The sequence below is a fragment of the Tenebrio molitor genome, chromosome Y (assembly GCF_963966145.1).
Source record: "Tenebrio molitor chromosome Y, icTenMoli1.1, whole genome shotgun sequence".
Taxonomy (NCBI): domain Eukaryota; kingdom Metazoa; phylum Arthropoda; class Insecta; order Coleoptera; family Tenebrionidae; genus Tenebrio; species Tenebrio molitor.
The window spans coordinates 2340166-2355999 of record NC_091056.1 but is presented as its reverse complement, the minus strand read 5'-3'; the positions used below and the strand labels follow the sequence as shown (position 1 = coordinate 2355999).

The following is a 15834-nucleotide window of genomic DNA, read 5'->3' as shown; positions in this document are numbered from 1 at the left end:
ACCAGGCGTTCGTTTCCTGTCCTATGGTCGAGGGCCGTCGTTTTACCGTTAAAGAAGCCAAATAAGCAGTCATCGTCTCTAGATTCATATCGTCCGATCTCCTTGACCTGCAATGCTTGTAAAGTAGTTGAAAAAATGATAAATTAGCAACTGTTGTGGTTTTTGGAAACCAACCATTTATTGGCGAACACACAAAATGGGTTTCGGAAGCAAAGATCAATAATGGACAACATTATATTTCTGGAGTCCAAAATTCGCGAAGCTTTTAACTTAAATCAAAAGACTCTTTGCCTTTTTTTCGACTTAGAAAAGGCTTTTGACATGACCTGGCAACACGGTGTTTTGAAGACATTGAGCTCCTGGGGTCTTCAAGGACATATTCATTATTTTATTAGTAACTTTTTAAAGAATCGAATGTTCACTGTGAGGGCAAATGGATGCACATCCAGCGAAAGAACGCCAGAAAACGGCTGCCCTCAAGGATCAGTGTTAAGCCCGACTCTTTTCCTTATAGCGTTAAACTCTATACAACAGCAGATCTCATTTCCAAGTCTTTCTGCGATATATGCAGACGATCTTGTTGTCTTCGCAACAGGAAAGAATTTAGAAACCCTCGACGAAGAGCTACAGGATACTTTGCGCAATCTTGAAGCCTGGTCACATTCTACGGGTTTTCACTTCTCCTCAGAAAAGACAAAATATATAGTTTTCAGTAAGAGAAGGACAGATTACACACCAACCTTAACTCTCTATAATCAGACAATAGAAAAAGTACCCTGTATTCGCTTTCTAGGAGTCATATTTGACTCCCAGCTCACTTGGAAAAGTCATATTTCTTCGATAGTTTCATCCTGCAATAAGCAAATTGGCCTACTGAGAATCTTGGGACATCATACATGGGGTGCAGATACAGGCATCCTTTTATCGGTTTACAAAAGCTTAGTTAGATCAAGACTTGAATACGGATTAATTGCCTATGGTGCCTGCAGTAAGACTACGAGGGAGCCAATTGAGGTTCTTCAGAGGGCTGCTCTAAGGATCATTCTAGGCGCTTACCGCACCACACCAAGCGACAGCTTGTATGTTCTCTCACGCGAAATGCCGCTACAACTGAGATTCGAACAACTGACTCTTAACTATGCCGCGCAAATCTACTCTCAGCCATCTCATCCTAACCACAGTTTGCTCTATCCACCCTTGGAAACTGTCCCTAAACACACAAAACTCTCCTTTATGCCTATAGCCGAGCGCATTCACTTGTATCTCCAAAGACATTCACTTTCATTCCCGCCATCTTTTTATAAACCAGAACTTAGAATCCCACCATGGAGCATACCATCCCCAAAAATACTGTTTGACCTGGCCACCTATAGTAAAAACGTTACCAACCCAAGTATCATAAGTCAAGAATTCTGCAGACTACGTTCTAAATACCCAACAGCAACGTTCTTGTACACAGACGGATCTAAAATAAGCGGCGCACTGGGAGCGGCTGTCCACACGTCTACACGGGAACTCAAGATAAAGTTACCACCTTATGGTAGTATTTTCTGTGCGGAACTAGCAGGTTTGTTAGAAGCCGTACAGCTGGCACTGAGACATGTTGACGGTAACTTCATTATATGCAGTGATTCCCATAGTGCACTCCAGGCGATACAACATCGTTACTCCACTAATCCCCTAGTGCAGAAGATTGCCGAAGAACGTAAAACAGCCCTCCTGTTGAATAAGGAGCCTATGTTTATGTACACGCCTTCTCATGTGGGTATTACAGGCAACGGGAGAGCGGACGAACTAGCTAAATCGGCCGCTTTGGATGCTGCATTACCGGAAACAAACTACGGTCTTTACACCGACTGGAAATCTATCATCAAATCAGCCGTAATAAACACCTGGCAATCCCAATGGGACTTGGACTCCTCGCATCTGCATCGGAAACACCCTCTGTTAATCAAGATCTTCACCTTCCTCTGGATCGGAGGTCTCAAGTAATTCTATCGCGATTGCGGTTGGGACATACACCTCTACTCTAACACACTCATACCTCCTCAACCAGAAGGATAGACCCCTATGCATATTCTGCCAACAGTCTGATTTGACTATTACACACATTCTACGTGACTGCCCAGCCCTGATCAACTCCCGCAAGGCATGCCAAGTGAACTGTGGAAACTACTCTATGCTTTTCGAAGACTGGTTCAAATTGAAGTCCTTCCTCAGGAGTATAAAACTTATAAAGAACCTATAACGCACTATAACTATGCTAATGTAAAATTGCTGTATGGCCCTCGTAGCTGTGGCAATAAAATTAATAAAAAAAAAAAATAAAAAAAATGGACTGTTGTAGAAGATCAAAAAACTTTACAGACAGTGAAGTAAACTTATTGGTGGAACTTGTGAACAAAAATAAATTTACAATAGAGTGTAAACAGACTGGACTTTTAACCAAGAAACAAAAAGCCGACGCGTGGTTAAAACTAGCCGACAGTTTTAAATCATTATCGGGAAGTTTACCACGCGACCCCAAGGTGCTGAAAGAAAAATGGGCAAATTTAAAGAAACTAGCAGTCCGCAACCACGCTGCGGACAAAACATACCGAAAGGGCACTGGTGGAGGTCCCAGTCAACCAGCGAAGGAAAGCTCAACAGAGGCCATAATAAATGACATCTTGGGCACAAGAATGACTGGCATAGCCTCTGTATGTGAGGGGATTTTTTAGAAACAGGTAATCTAATGTGTAAATAAATTAAGTTCCATTATTAATAATTGTCTTTCGACCAAATCATTATCATCCTTTGAGAATCTTTTACTTTTTTCGTATAGAGCTTTCAATGTAGCAGAGAAATCTGATAAGTCGTTGAATAAGCATATAAAAGGAAATCCTTCTAATTTTGAAGTACCTCAAATACGAACTGGTTCTAAGAAACGTACAAATTTATCATTAGATAAGAAAGTGGAAGCAAAAGTAGCCGATTTTGATATCAGAGGAGCTGTTAAATTATTGTCCTCGGATGACTCATTAGCTTCATTCAACGAAGATGTTGCCGAAGAACTTAAAAAAAAAACATTTTTCACCATCTCGCGAACTTTTTTTCCCAGACCCTTCCAAACCAGGAGACATTAGTTTAATAGCCAATGAGCAAAACGTTCGAGAAGCTATCAATTCATTTCCTGCCGGTTCTTCACCAGGTTTAGATGGCATGAGACCACAATACTTGAAAGATATTATATCTTTGTCAGCGGGTGAAGCAGGTCAGAAGGCACTAAGAGCTTTAACCAAACTGTGCAATTTTTTATTATCTGGGCAACTTCCTTCAGAAATCTGCCATTTACTGTATGGTGCGTCTTTATGTGCCCTTAACAAGAAAGATGGAGGACTTAGACCGATCGCTATTGGAAACTGTTTGCGAAGATTGACCTCAAAGCTAGCCTATTTTCAAAGTCGTAATACTGTAAATTCGTATTTATCTCCACACCAACTTGGAGTTGCAACTAAACTAGGATGCGAAGCAGCAATTCATACCACACGAACCTTTGTTAATAACGATCAAAACCGTGGCAAAGTTCTTCTTAAATTAGATTTCAAAAACGCCTTTAACTCAGTCGAACGGGATTGTATTCTGAAAGAAGTCCAATGTCATACACCACTTCTGTACCCTTATCTTTATCAATGCTATAGAGATCCTTCAACTTTATTTTTTGGTGATCATTTAATTTCTTCTTCTGTTGGAGCTCAACAAGGAGATCCTTGTGGTCCTATGATTTTTAGTCTTGCCATTCAACCAATTATTTTATCTTTGGATTCTGAACTGAATATTTGGTATTTAGATGATGGAACCCTACCTGATTACCCAGAAGTAGTTTTGTCCGACTTTAAGAAAGTTATCAATTTATCCAGAAAAATTGGTCTTGAATTAAACTTTAACAAATGCGAAATCTTTAACTGTTCTGGAGACACAGATTTAAAAGTCATAAAGGAATTTCAAAATTTAGCACCAGGCATTAAAATCTGTGACCGAGAAAGTTTATCTCTTTTAGGTTCTCCAATCTTTGACCAAGGTTTCAAAAACACCGTCGAAAAAACTATAATTACAGTTGAAAATCTTTTAAACAAAGCTGAACTCCTTAACAGACACGTGGCTTATACTTTAATCAAAAACTGTCTTTTTATACGAAAATTTAATTTTTTATTAAGAACAACTCCATTTTGGAAATTTTCTAATTATGTTAACTCAATTGATTCTTCTTTAAAGTCTTGTTTAGAGAGAATACTTAATTTACGTTTAACTGATTTACAATGGCGTCAGTCCACTTTACCGATTAGATTTGGTGGTCTGGGAATTCGCATTTCCGATATTTGCCTCCCTGCTTTCCTATCTTCAATTAATGGGGTTAAAAAGCTTGTTTTTTTATTACTAAACTCAAAGGATAATGAGCTTAATATTCACCATTATGATGAAGCTTTAGTCTGCGGTGTAGCAAATGAGAACGAAATACCAACAATCCCACAATTTCAGAAGAATTGGGATAATATTAATATCAAAGGAATAATTGCCAATGACGTTTTAAGGCTTTGCAATGCAGAGAATCAGGATCTTGGTTACATGCAATACCTTCTCCTAATATTGGTACTCTTTTAGATAACACTTCCTTCCAAGTTTGTATTGGTTTAAGATTGGGTTGTAATCTTTGTACACCTCATATTTGCAAATGCAATGCGAAAGTTGACGAAATTGGCACCCACGGTCTAAGTTGTTTCAAAAGCAGTGGTAGATTTTCAAGACACACTGAAATTAATTCCATTATCAACCGGTCTTTAACTTCTATTCATGTGAATTCAACTTTAGAACCAAACGGACTCTCTCGAAATGACGGAAAACGCCCAGATGGGATGACTTTAGTACCGTGGATTAAAGGTCAACCTTTGGTTTGGGACGTTACTGTTGTAGATACACTTGCAGACAGTTACGTATTGAAATCATCTGAAGTCTCAGGTTCTGCCGCTGAAATGGCTTGCAAACGCAAACATAGCAAATATAGTTCAATCATTTCGTCAAACTACGTGTTTAAAATTTTATCATTTGAAACCCTAGGCCCTTGGTGCAAAGAAGCCATCGATTTCATTAATGTCATCGGAAACCGACTTACCGCGGAATCAGGCGATTCAAAATCAAAGAAATTCCTTTTCGAGAGGATTTCCCTTGCCATTCAACATGGAAATGCTGCAAGCATTCGGGGCACTTTTCCAGATTCCGGAATATTATCGGAAATTTTTGTATTATAAAACAAAAATGTTTATGTAATTATGTTATTAATATAGTTATTTCCAATATTTAATGTGTAATAAATTAATAATAAACAATGATAAATTATATTAGCATAGTCGATAGCAATATTTCGTTAGATATCGCCACTGAGCCACAAACAGTCCCTATCGTTGAAATAATTGAAGCCCCACAAGAAGATGTTATAATATTACCTGAGGCTTCAAATGAGGGATTTAACAAAAATGGTAAAAAATATACAAAGTGTAACGAAGTTACTTAGGAAACGCTCCCGGTGGCGGAAAAATTCCATTCTTTCTACGAGCCGGGCCAGAAAATTAGCGCGGAGCCGACTACCTCAACCGCGTCCACCGAATCCGCCCCGGAACCCGTGTTTCTTCCGGCCGACAATACTCGGGCCCCGCGCTGAACAGAGGTCCCCCACCGCCACAGCCGCGAGTCAACGGCCGCGCGCACCACCGAGCCAAGGACCGCGCAGAGCCTGCAGAGCTCATTCCGATTCCGACTCCGATCCCAATTCCGATCATCAACCTGACTCTCCTAGCACCAGCTCCGAACCGGCTCCCGATACAACCTCCGACTCCGCTTCCGACCCCCGACTTCCGGCCCGTTCGCTCCCCTAGTGAGCGAACCAGGTCATCCCGTGTTTCCGGCCCGTTCGCTCCCCTAGTGAGCAAACTAGGTCACCCCGCTCATCCCTTGTCTCCGGCCCGTTCGCTCCCCTAGCGAGCGAACCAGGCCTCCCCCAATCCCCCCCGGATCCCGTTACACCCCCGCAACCCCGTAGACACCCCTACCCGCTCTCTCGCTACGCCGCCAAGAGGAAGTTCCAGGGCCGACCGACGTAAGTACGAACACCCCCTTATCTCCCTTGCCACCGAGGACATCCCCCAGGTCACGGGCACCATCCCCGGAGGATCTCGCCTTCACCAGGTGGTCCTCTTGTACATAGTGTAAATAAAGGTTTTGCGACGACTGTTTGTTTGTTTCCCCCCTTACGCCGCGCCCTGACAGCTGACCCCTGGACGCCGTCACTCCGCAGAGCTACCCCGGCCGTGTGGCGTTCTACCACAGCCGAAAAAGGGACTGGCGCTCGAGGCATACCGCGACCGACCGGCGTCAAATCATATCCCGTGACGTCACCACCGGAACTGAACGTCACAAAAGATATATGATATTATTAATATGTTATTACGTAAAATTGTAGATTGGTCTGAATACACACCAAAAATGTTGAAACGCCCTTTATCATCGAATTTAGAAAACCAGAGCAAAAAAGGTAACAATTATTTATTATGATGTGACAATACTAAATAATATGTTATTGTTTAGCTAAAAAGATGACCGGCACACATACAAATCAAAAGTGGTGCCAATTGGCTGACGAAAAAAAAAACAAATTGCCCAGTAAAAAAAAATGTCCATGGAGACAGATGAACGGAGGAAGGAGGCGGAAGAACAGAGGAAGGTGGAACTTCACAAAATTACGCTTGCACATATGGAAGAGGAACACCAACAAAAAATGAGGCACAGGGAGGAAGAACATAATTTAAGAATGGAAATTTTAAAAAAAGATAAATACATTTAAGTTATTAAAATAATTTACATATTCATTTTGCACCCTATTATTTCCATGTGGAAATACTTGCAGTGGTACATTATTAACAAAATAAAAGGCTTCTTCCTCTTCTTGGTTTAATACAGGTGGTTCATTTTCGTCATTTTCAATCGCTATGTTGTGTAAAACTGCAGTTGCAATTGTACTCGGTTGATGTCAACATTAATACCATTGCTTAAAATTGGAAATCTTCTTTTCCACACTCCATACGACCTTTCTACTAGATTTCTTGTCCTTATGATTGACTCATTATATAAGTTTTCAGCAACTGTGTCTACAAAAAAAGCCATATGTAACAAATATAAATTGCTGAAAATGCCTGTATTATTTCTTTTTACCAGTTAGTTGCGTTCCTTATTTTGCCATCAATTTGTTCCAACAATATAACTACTGATTCTTTCGAAAGTCGGTATCTGTTATAAAATTCCTGATCGTCCCAATAATGAAAATGACCTTTTCTGATGTGAAATCGGGGAATCTTTCTGATCCGTCCCAAATTGACCACAAAATTTATAACATCTTCGTCATCCGAGTCACTTGATGATGATGATGATGAATAATTATTCATTTCCATTATACAGGGTGATTATAAATGTTTGTAGTCAACGAGCCGATGAAAACAAATGAATTTTTTTCTTTTGCCGTTCCATAGTTCCATACGAAAATGATACGAAGTAGATTATTATTCTTGATATTAGGAGGTTATGTTTACCTTCCAAAAAAATTCATTGAATTATTAACCACAACAGTAAAGATTCATTTAAAGAGATTGTTCCAATGTTTTAATACCGTGAGTAACAGTAAAATCCATCAAGATGGGTACTGAAACATTTTTGTTTTAATAAGTTTCGAGGAAACAGTGTTAGGTATCACAAGATTCTAAAACTGTTGATGGAAAATGAGAGAATGAAATTTTTGTAAATAAAGACATTTTATTTATGTGTTATATGGCAACAAATTAAAGCTACTTGACTGTCTAGCAAGGTTTTATTGTTGTTGATATGCATTAAATTATTTCCAATGTTATAATGTGGAGGGGCAGGATACACAAGATGGGTGACGTCAGACAGGTTCCGTGCATGCGTTGATCCAATCTGGAATAGTCGTTAAGGAAATCAGCAACAAATATGGAAGAGGAGGTTTACCTATTAGTTCTAACATCTCCCTGACTACAATCATGTTATGAACTTACAGCAGGACCATGCCTTGTCTGAAAAGAATGACAAATCCAAAGTTCTGTTATCATTCATGTTGTTTAAAAACCAGCTGCAATATGTAACACAACGTGGATAATCTGCTGGTTTCAGGTCTTGAAACAATGACACTTTATAAGGGTGCAAATTTAATATTTTCTTCACAATTTTCTGACATGTGCTCAGTGGTACACCTGACTGTGCTGACAGTTTCAGCAATGATGTTTTGGGATTTTGTTCCATTCTCTCTCTCAAAACTTCACCAACTTGAAGCTGTCTCGATGACTTTTCCTTTGAAACATCTCTAGTTTTGTCTATTCACAATCCATCGAATGTGGGTCATTAAAGATTGTTACTCTATCTCTAAATTAGGAAACTTTGCGAGATATTGATCTCTACATGATTGCATTCTGTTTTCATCTCGTACACCATTTTAATAAAATGAAATAATAATGAAAGTAGTCTGTTCCACGGTGCACCCCATTGCAATCCTAAAACGAGTCGCTGGACTTAGATCGATTCCATACGCAACTAGACTGCAAATGTTAGACTTGCCAACTCTCCAACACCGCAGAAGACGGGGTGATCTCATATGGACCTATAAAATATTGACCAACAATGAATCTGACGAATTACTTAATTTATTTGAATTCAACACAAACATCCATTTGCGCGGCCATCGACTTAAATTGAGAATTTAAAATTTTAAGATAACTGTCAGAAGCCATTTCCTTCCTAATCGGGTTTTTAGCGACTGGAACGCCTTGAGTGACGAAATTGTAAACGCATCCAACCCTAACATCTTTAAAAACAAACTTGATGCACACTTTCGATGACGAAGCAGATGCGATCAATTGAAATTGAAATTACGGAAATAGTTTACTTTTCCGTTTTGATCTGGGAGCTAAATAGACTTCGGTCTCAGCTTCCATTTTGCGTAATAATAATCACGTAACCAAGTTAACGAAAATAAGTACTTGACAGATTAACAAAATGGTCAAGTTGTTTGAAGAAGAAATACACATAATGCAGTTATTCTACGCCAATTAGAGCATTAGAAATGTGCGTGAAATGCAACACATGAAGACCAATTCCATCAATCGGAACAATTTTTAACATAATTTCAAAATCTCTGGTGTTCGGTATAGTTCGTTGCATAGCAACTCACAATGCATTGATCTGTGTTTTTTAAAATTGAACATAGGGAATAAGTATGGACTATGTTCAGAGTTAAAAAAATGTCCCGGTATATCTATTAACTACTTTAGGGACAGACAATAATATTGATAGTGACCGTCAAACTAAGGCCAAAAATGCCTTAGTATTTCTTGCTGTGGCTTTAAATGGAAATTGGAAGATTCCGGTGGGATATTTCCTCATTAAAGCTTTAAATGCGAAGGAACGAGCAAATCTTTTAAGTAATTGTTTAATACTTCTAAATGATACAGGGGCAAAGATCCATTCAATTACTTTTGATGGGGCTGCAGTGAATTTGGCAATGTGCCGTAAATTAGGTGCGAACTTTGAAGTTGACACTTTACACTTTAAGCCATTTATTATCAATCCTGCAAATATCCAAAAAAAAATTGTAATATGGGGCACATCTCATATGATTAAATTGGCCCGGAATGTTTTAGGGGACAAAAAAATTATTGTAGATGGAAATGGTGAACATATATTCTGGGAACATATATGTCAACTTAATAATTTACAAAAGGAAGAGGGGTTGCATGCCGCAAATAAATTAACACAAAAACATATTAATTTTACAGATAATCGAATGAATGTAAAATTGGGAGCTCAAACACTGGGCGAAAGCATCGCAAAATCTTTATTGTTTGTCAAATGTTTGTAAATGATGCTTTTGACATACTGAAGAGTAGAAACAAATATGAAAAACGTAATACATTCAATGTTCCTATTTCTTTAGAAAGTATTGAAAACAAAAAAAAAGAAGTGATGGGTTGATAAATTATTTTCTTACTCAACAAGACACCAATGGCACACGTGTCATTTTAACACAACGAAAAACCGGGTTTTTGGGCTTCATTATTTCATTAAAAAATGTTTTTGAAGTGTTTGAGATTATCCAACAATACCACATGGATTATTTACTAACGTTTAAGTTATACCAGGATTTTATTGAACCTTTTTTTAGTTGTATAAGAGGGCGGGGAGGCTTTAATAACAACCCCAACGCCCAACAATTTGAAAGGGCGTATAAAAAATTACTTATAAGAAATGAAGTGAGTACTTCTTATAATTCTAATTGTTGTATTGAGGATGTGCGCATATTGTCAGTTTCGTCAAGAAGGAATGTTCCTTCACCAATTGGCGATGTAACCAACCTGCACAACGATTTTTTCGGTCACGATTATATAACAAAATTGTAGTCTTTGTCACCGTTCATCGAAAACGTCGTAACTTATATAGCTGGTTATATTTGTTCAAAAGCAGCAAAAAAAATTACTTGCGACTTACGATTAATATGAACTTGATCAACATAAAAAATCGCGGGCCTCTGAAAATTACATCTGAGGATGTTGTTTCGGTTTGCAAAATAGCAGAACAGATTTTTCGAGGCTATAAAAATGACATCGTTAAGGCAACATGTAGAGAGACTGTTGTAAATATTATTTTACGAAATGTTCTTACCTGCTCAGCATTTACAAGTGACATTTTCATTAAACATAATTTTAATGAAAGTAATCATTCATACCAGTTGCTATCCTTATTGGTAGATATATTTTTAAATGTAAGATATTTTTGTGAAGCAAAAATTTTATCAGAAAAGAGAAAGGACATACGACAAAAATACACTAAATTAATTTTGTTTTCTGCTTTGTAAATTTAATTTTACTGTTTTTCATTGTAAACAGTAGGTACTTGTAAGTAAATTGTAAAAATTGTAAATAAAAGATTGATTTCCACAGAATTACTCCTATATTTTATTAAATGATTCATTAAATTAAAATATATGGTATGGATGACAATATGATGGGCGATGAATGATTGTCAATTACGTGAATGATCACCCCTCGGGCGATCGAGAAAATTAAACTATGAAAGGCATAAGTCTGTCGAACTGAGGGTGTACAGGTCAGTGACCTAAATAAAGTGATCGAAACAGGTGAGTTGCATCTAAGAAACGTCGATATTTATCTATGGATAATTTGTTTTAAAGTGAGGTTATCTTCTTTCTTAAGTCCCTCCTACAAATCCCTCCTTTATTTCCTATATTTAAATTCCTGCCATGCACACATTATCCTTGCACTTAACAAAGTAGCTGAGAAGATGTTTCTATACTGCTCCCACCCATGGCAATGTTTGCTTCACTCTCGAGCAAAGTAAAGATACGACGTTACCCATATAGTAGAGTAGTTAATAGATATATGGTGCACAATCGAAACAAGATGGCCTACTTGGATTACAAACATTTATAATAACCCTGTAGATAATGATATGTATTTTTGAACAACACCACTCTTTAATCAACTCTACACGTGGGTTAAAACATCAGACAATTGTCACAGCTGACAGCAAACGGCGGGATTCTACGCCTGTCCGCTACGACTGGCTACGACTTTTTCAAATATGGCTGCGGAAAGAACTACCAACATTAAGAAAAAGTTGTTAGATACTTTAACCGTAACTGAGCACTGAAATACACATAGGTCAGGTATTTCAATTCCGAAGGGAGCAAGATATTCCTCAGCTGATAAACTGTTTTCTGTCATCAATTATTGCGTCAAAACGAACTCAGCTGTTGCATGGGAAAATTTGCTTCTTTTTTCTTACAAAGCATTTAATATCAACGAATCTAATACCAAAAACTTAACCTCTAAAATCAAGCTTAACATTTCAAATTTTAATAACCCACCTTCAACAAATTCAAAATCAAGAAAAAATATTTCTAAATCATTATCAACAAGGATCGAAGCAAAAGTCAACGATTTTGACATCAAAGGAGCAATCAAACTATTAAGCTCTGAAGATTCATTGGCCTCATTTGATGATACTGTATTTCAAGCTTTGAAAAAGAAACACCCAAAACCTTCCCGTCATCTTTCGTATCCTGATCCTCCTGAAAATAATAATCATAATCTGTCTTTAAACGAGTCAGAAGTTTTAAAAGGCATCAATTCGTTTCCAAACGGCTCAGCACCTGGAATCGACGGAATGCGACCACAGTTCTTAAAGGACATGATTTCCTTCTCCGCTGGAGAAGCTGGTAAAAGAGCTTTGACTTCATTAACTAGCCTTTGCAATTTTATCCTCGCTGCTAAGATTCCTGAAGAAATTCAGCCAATCTTTTATGGTGCATCTCTTTGTGCATTATCAAAGAAAGATGGAGGTATCAGACCTATAGCTATTGGTTGTGCTGTGAGAAGACTAGTTGCTCGCATAGTTTGTGTTAACCAGAGCAATCAAATTCAATCATACTTAGCTCCTCACCAACTTGGTGTTGCTACAAAAAGAGGCTGCGAAGCAGCAATACATTCAGTTCGTACATTTATCAACATTCCTGAAAATAGAGATAACATTTTACTTAAAATCGATTTTGAAAATGCATTTAATTCTATCGAGAGAGAGATAGTATGCTTATCCCAATTAAAAATAATTTTCCTCTTATACAGGGTGTCCCAGAACTCGCGGAAGGTAAAAAACGTTTAGAAAAATATTCAGGGTGCAACAGCTTTTTAGTTATGAATGTATGGTTTGCTATGCGTGAAAATTTCCAGAGCAATTGTAACCTTGAGGGGTATGGGAAATTGACGGGAGGGATATGATGAATTGAACTTTTGTTGATGGAAGGTAAAATGGCGACGTAGCGTCAAGTGAGTAATATTACTACCTTAAAAATCTTAGTAAAAAGTGAAATATGCAGGGCCTGTGAAGTGAATCGGAATCACAAGAAATTTATCCTGACTCCTGTGCATACATTCTGCATCTGCAACATATTAGCGCAGCTACACGAGCGGGACTCGTCATCGTCGAAATGAAAGAAAAGACTTTGAGGAACATTCTTGACATTGCAAAAAAAGCTGGAGTTACACGTAGGTTTTGAACAACAGATCAAGCATAGTGGCAGTTCTGAAAGAAAGAAGACAAAACTGGATTAAACTAACCTATTTATTTTAGCATCATTATTAGTAAAAACTTAAGATCAAATTTTATAACTAAACGATGTAGAATGCAACAAATGAAATAAGAAACGTGCAAAATAAAAAGAATAATTTATAACAAGTGTTCAAAATGACCACCTTTCATCTGAAGGAATAGGCGAGCTCGTTCTATTAAATTTTCCCTTGTCAGTCTAAGCATACATATTAGGAATAACAGTAGCCAGTGTTTCGTAAATTTGGTCATTTAGTTCTTCTAAAATATTGATAGGTTCGCGGTAAATATAGTTCTTCAAATATACTTCTTCTACCGTCGTCATCAAAGGACTGAAGAACAGCGTTCTAACTTCTCACGGGGGACCACCAATTTCTTGTCAGGTAGGCACCAAGGACCCAGTGGATGTGGCAATCGTCGTGGAAAACGTACCTATTGCATATTCCCTTGCATCCTCACGTGCATTCCGCCGGCACTCTCCATAAATTATGAGCATTTCGGCATATTCTGCAGCTGTATACATGATTTCAATACGAAGTTTGACAATTTCGAATCAAATTATAACTTGACGTTGTCAAAATCTTCACAGTTGTCCAAACATTTACTTGAAATTCCATACCATTCTTACTAGAATTATGTTGCTAGGCAATTCAAACCGTTGGTTAAATTTACGTGAAATTGAATTTAACAGCGTCCTTCTGATTGGTCAACTTTAATTATTCATTACAAAAAATCGATTATACCCTGTCCTTTTTTTTAAACGCTATTGCTTTCAGTTATCACCAAGGAAAACGCACTGTAAATTTGATCCGCGAGTTCTGGGACACCCTGTATATCCATTTCTATACCAAAGTTATCGGTTCCCTTCTTTGCTTTTTTTTTGTAATAAAACAATATCATTAGAGGTTGGTGTTCAGCAAGGTGATCCTTGTGGTCCAATGTCTTTTAGTATTACAGTTCAACCTTTGGTCAATAATTTACTTTCGAAACTAAACATTTGGTATCTAGATGATGCCACTCTTTCAGATTCTCCCGAAACTGTATTAAACGATTTTCATACTATCATTAAAATGGCTGCTGAAATTGGCCTTAAGGTGAATACAAGCAAATGTGAAATTTTCTTTTGTTCTCAACGTATCGGCTCAAGTATTGTTAGTAAATTCGAAAAAATATGTCCAGGTATTCGTATAACTTCAAAAGATGACCTTCAATTATTAGGAGCTCCAATTTTTGAAGAAGCTCATGTCCATCATTTCAAAATCAAACAACATAAATTGAATCTTCTTATTTCTCGACTCGAACAAATTAATCCACATGTGGCTTATTTTCTTTTAAAAAATTGCCTTTTCATTCCAAAAATGTCATATTTTCTGCGTACTTGTGCTCTTTGGAAATTCTCTTCTTTACTAGAAGATATGGACTCTTTACTCAAAGAAAGTCTTGAATCTATTTTAAACATTTGTCTAAATACCAAACAATGGTTACAAGCAACTCTCCCTATTTCTTTTGGTGGATTGGGTATTCGTAGAATTTCTGATATTTGTCTTCCGGCTTTCCTTAGTTCTTCTCATGGTGTTCAAGATCTTATGTCTTCTTTACTCCCCTTTATGGATATTAAGATTCAAGTACACTATTATGAGGAAGCTTTGAATAAGTGGCTATCAGTAAATAACGAAACTCCATCTAGTTTAAAAATTCAGAAATCCTGGGATATGATAAATATGAAAAGAGTCATTGAGAGTGAACTTCAATTTGACTCAGCTTTTGACAAAGCACGTTTTAAAGCGATCCAACAACGTGATTCAGGTGCTTGGTTACATGCATTTCCATCTAAGAACATCGGTACTTGTTTAGACAAGCAAGATTTTCAAACTTCTGTTGGCCTTAGACTGGGTTGCCGTCTTTTTGAAAACCATATTTGTAGTCGTTGTTCTATGCTAAACGAAAATGGTTTTCACGGTCTTAGCTGCGTAAAAGCTTGGGAAGAATTCCAAGACACAATGAACTTAATTCTATTATTCAACGAGCCTTATCATCCGCTCATTTTCATTGCACCCTTTAACCCAATGGTTTATCTCGTGATGATGGCAAGAGACCAGACGGAGCAACCCTTATTCCGTGGTCAAAGGGTCAACGTCTTATATGGGACGTTACTTGTGTAGCGTCATCATACTTAAACCATACATCAATGTGTTCTGGAGCCGCAGCAGAAATTGCATGTGTTAAAAAACACAATAAATATAAATCTTTAAAATCTGCTAACTTCATCTTTAAAGCTCTTGCTTTCGAAACTTTAGGTCCTTGGTGCAAAGAAGCAAGTTCCTTTATTGATAACGTCGGTTCAAAATTAATAGCTGAAAGCGGTGATTTGAAGGCGAAATATTTCCTTCGCCAACGTATTTCTTTAGCTATCCAACGAGGAAACGCAGCCAGCATTCGTGGTGCCCTACCCGAGACTACCCCACTGGAAGAGATTTATTTTTTATAGTTATATTTATGTATGTATATATTTATTAAAATCAAATCATGTTGAAATAAAAATATTGATACCTTTTGAGTTATCTCACCAAAATTTACTAATTAACCATAATTTTAAACAGTGCCTGAAACAGGCAAAGA

General features: G+C 37.6%; 3 long non-coding RNA genes across 4 annotated transcripts in view; 2 read left to right on the top strand and 1 right to left on the bottom strand.

Annotated features, from left to right (window-relative positions):
* Positions 1-15834, bottom strand: part of LOC138140545 (uncharacterized) — a 100400-nt gene that overhangs the window by 28595 nt on the left and 55971 nt on the right. Inside the window, exons 2-3 of one of the 2 annotated variants that reach the window (XR_011162596.1) lie at positions 8050-15679; positions 7612-7998 (exon numbers count right to left, since the gene is read on the bottom strand). The exons of the other annotated variant lie outside the window; for it this stretch is intronic. This is a non-coding gene — a long non-coding RNA (uncharacterized lncRNA). Of the gene's footprint in view, positions 1-7611; positions 7999-8049; positions 15680-15834 lie in introns of those variants that run through there. 2 annotated transcript variants of the gene reach the window in all.
* LOC138140549 (uncharacterized) overlaps positions 1-15834 on the top strand; it is a 390561-nt gene that overhangs the window by 355036 nt on the left and 19691 nt on the right. The gene's annotated exons all lie outside the window — the stretch shown is intronic.
* Positions 5417-6744, top strand: LOC138140613 (uncharacterized). Its single transcript, XR_011162639.1, has 3 exons — positions 5417-5513; positions 6494-6565; positions 6619-6744. It is a non-coding gene; the product is annotated as an uncharacterized lncRNA (long non-coding RNA).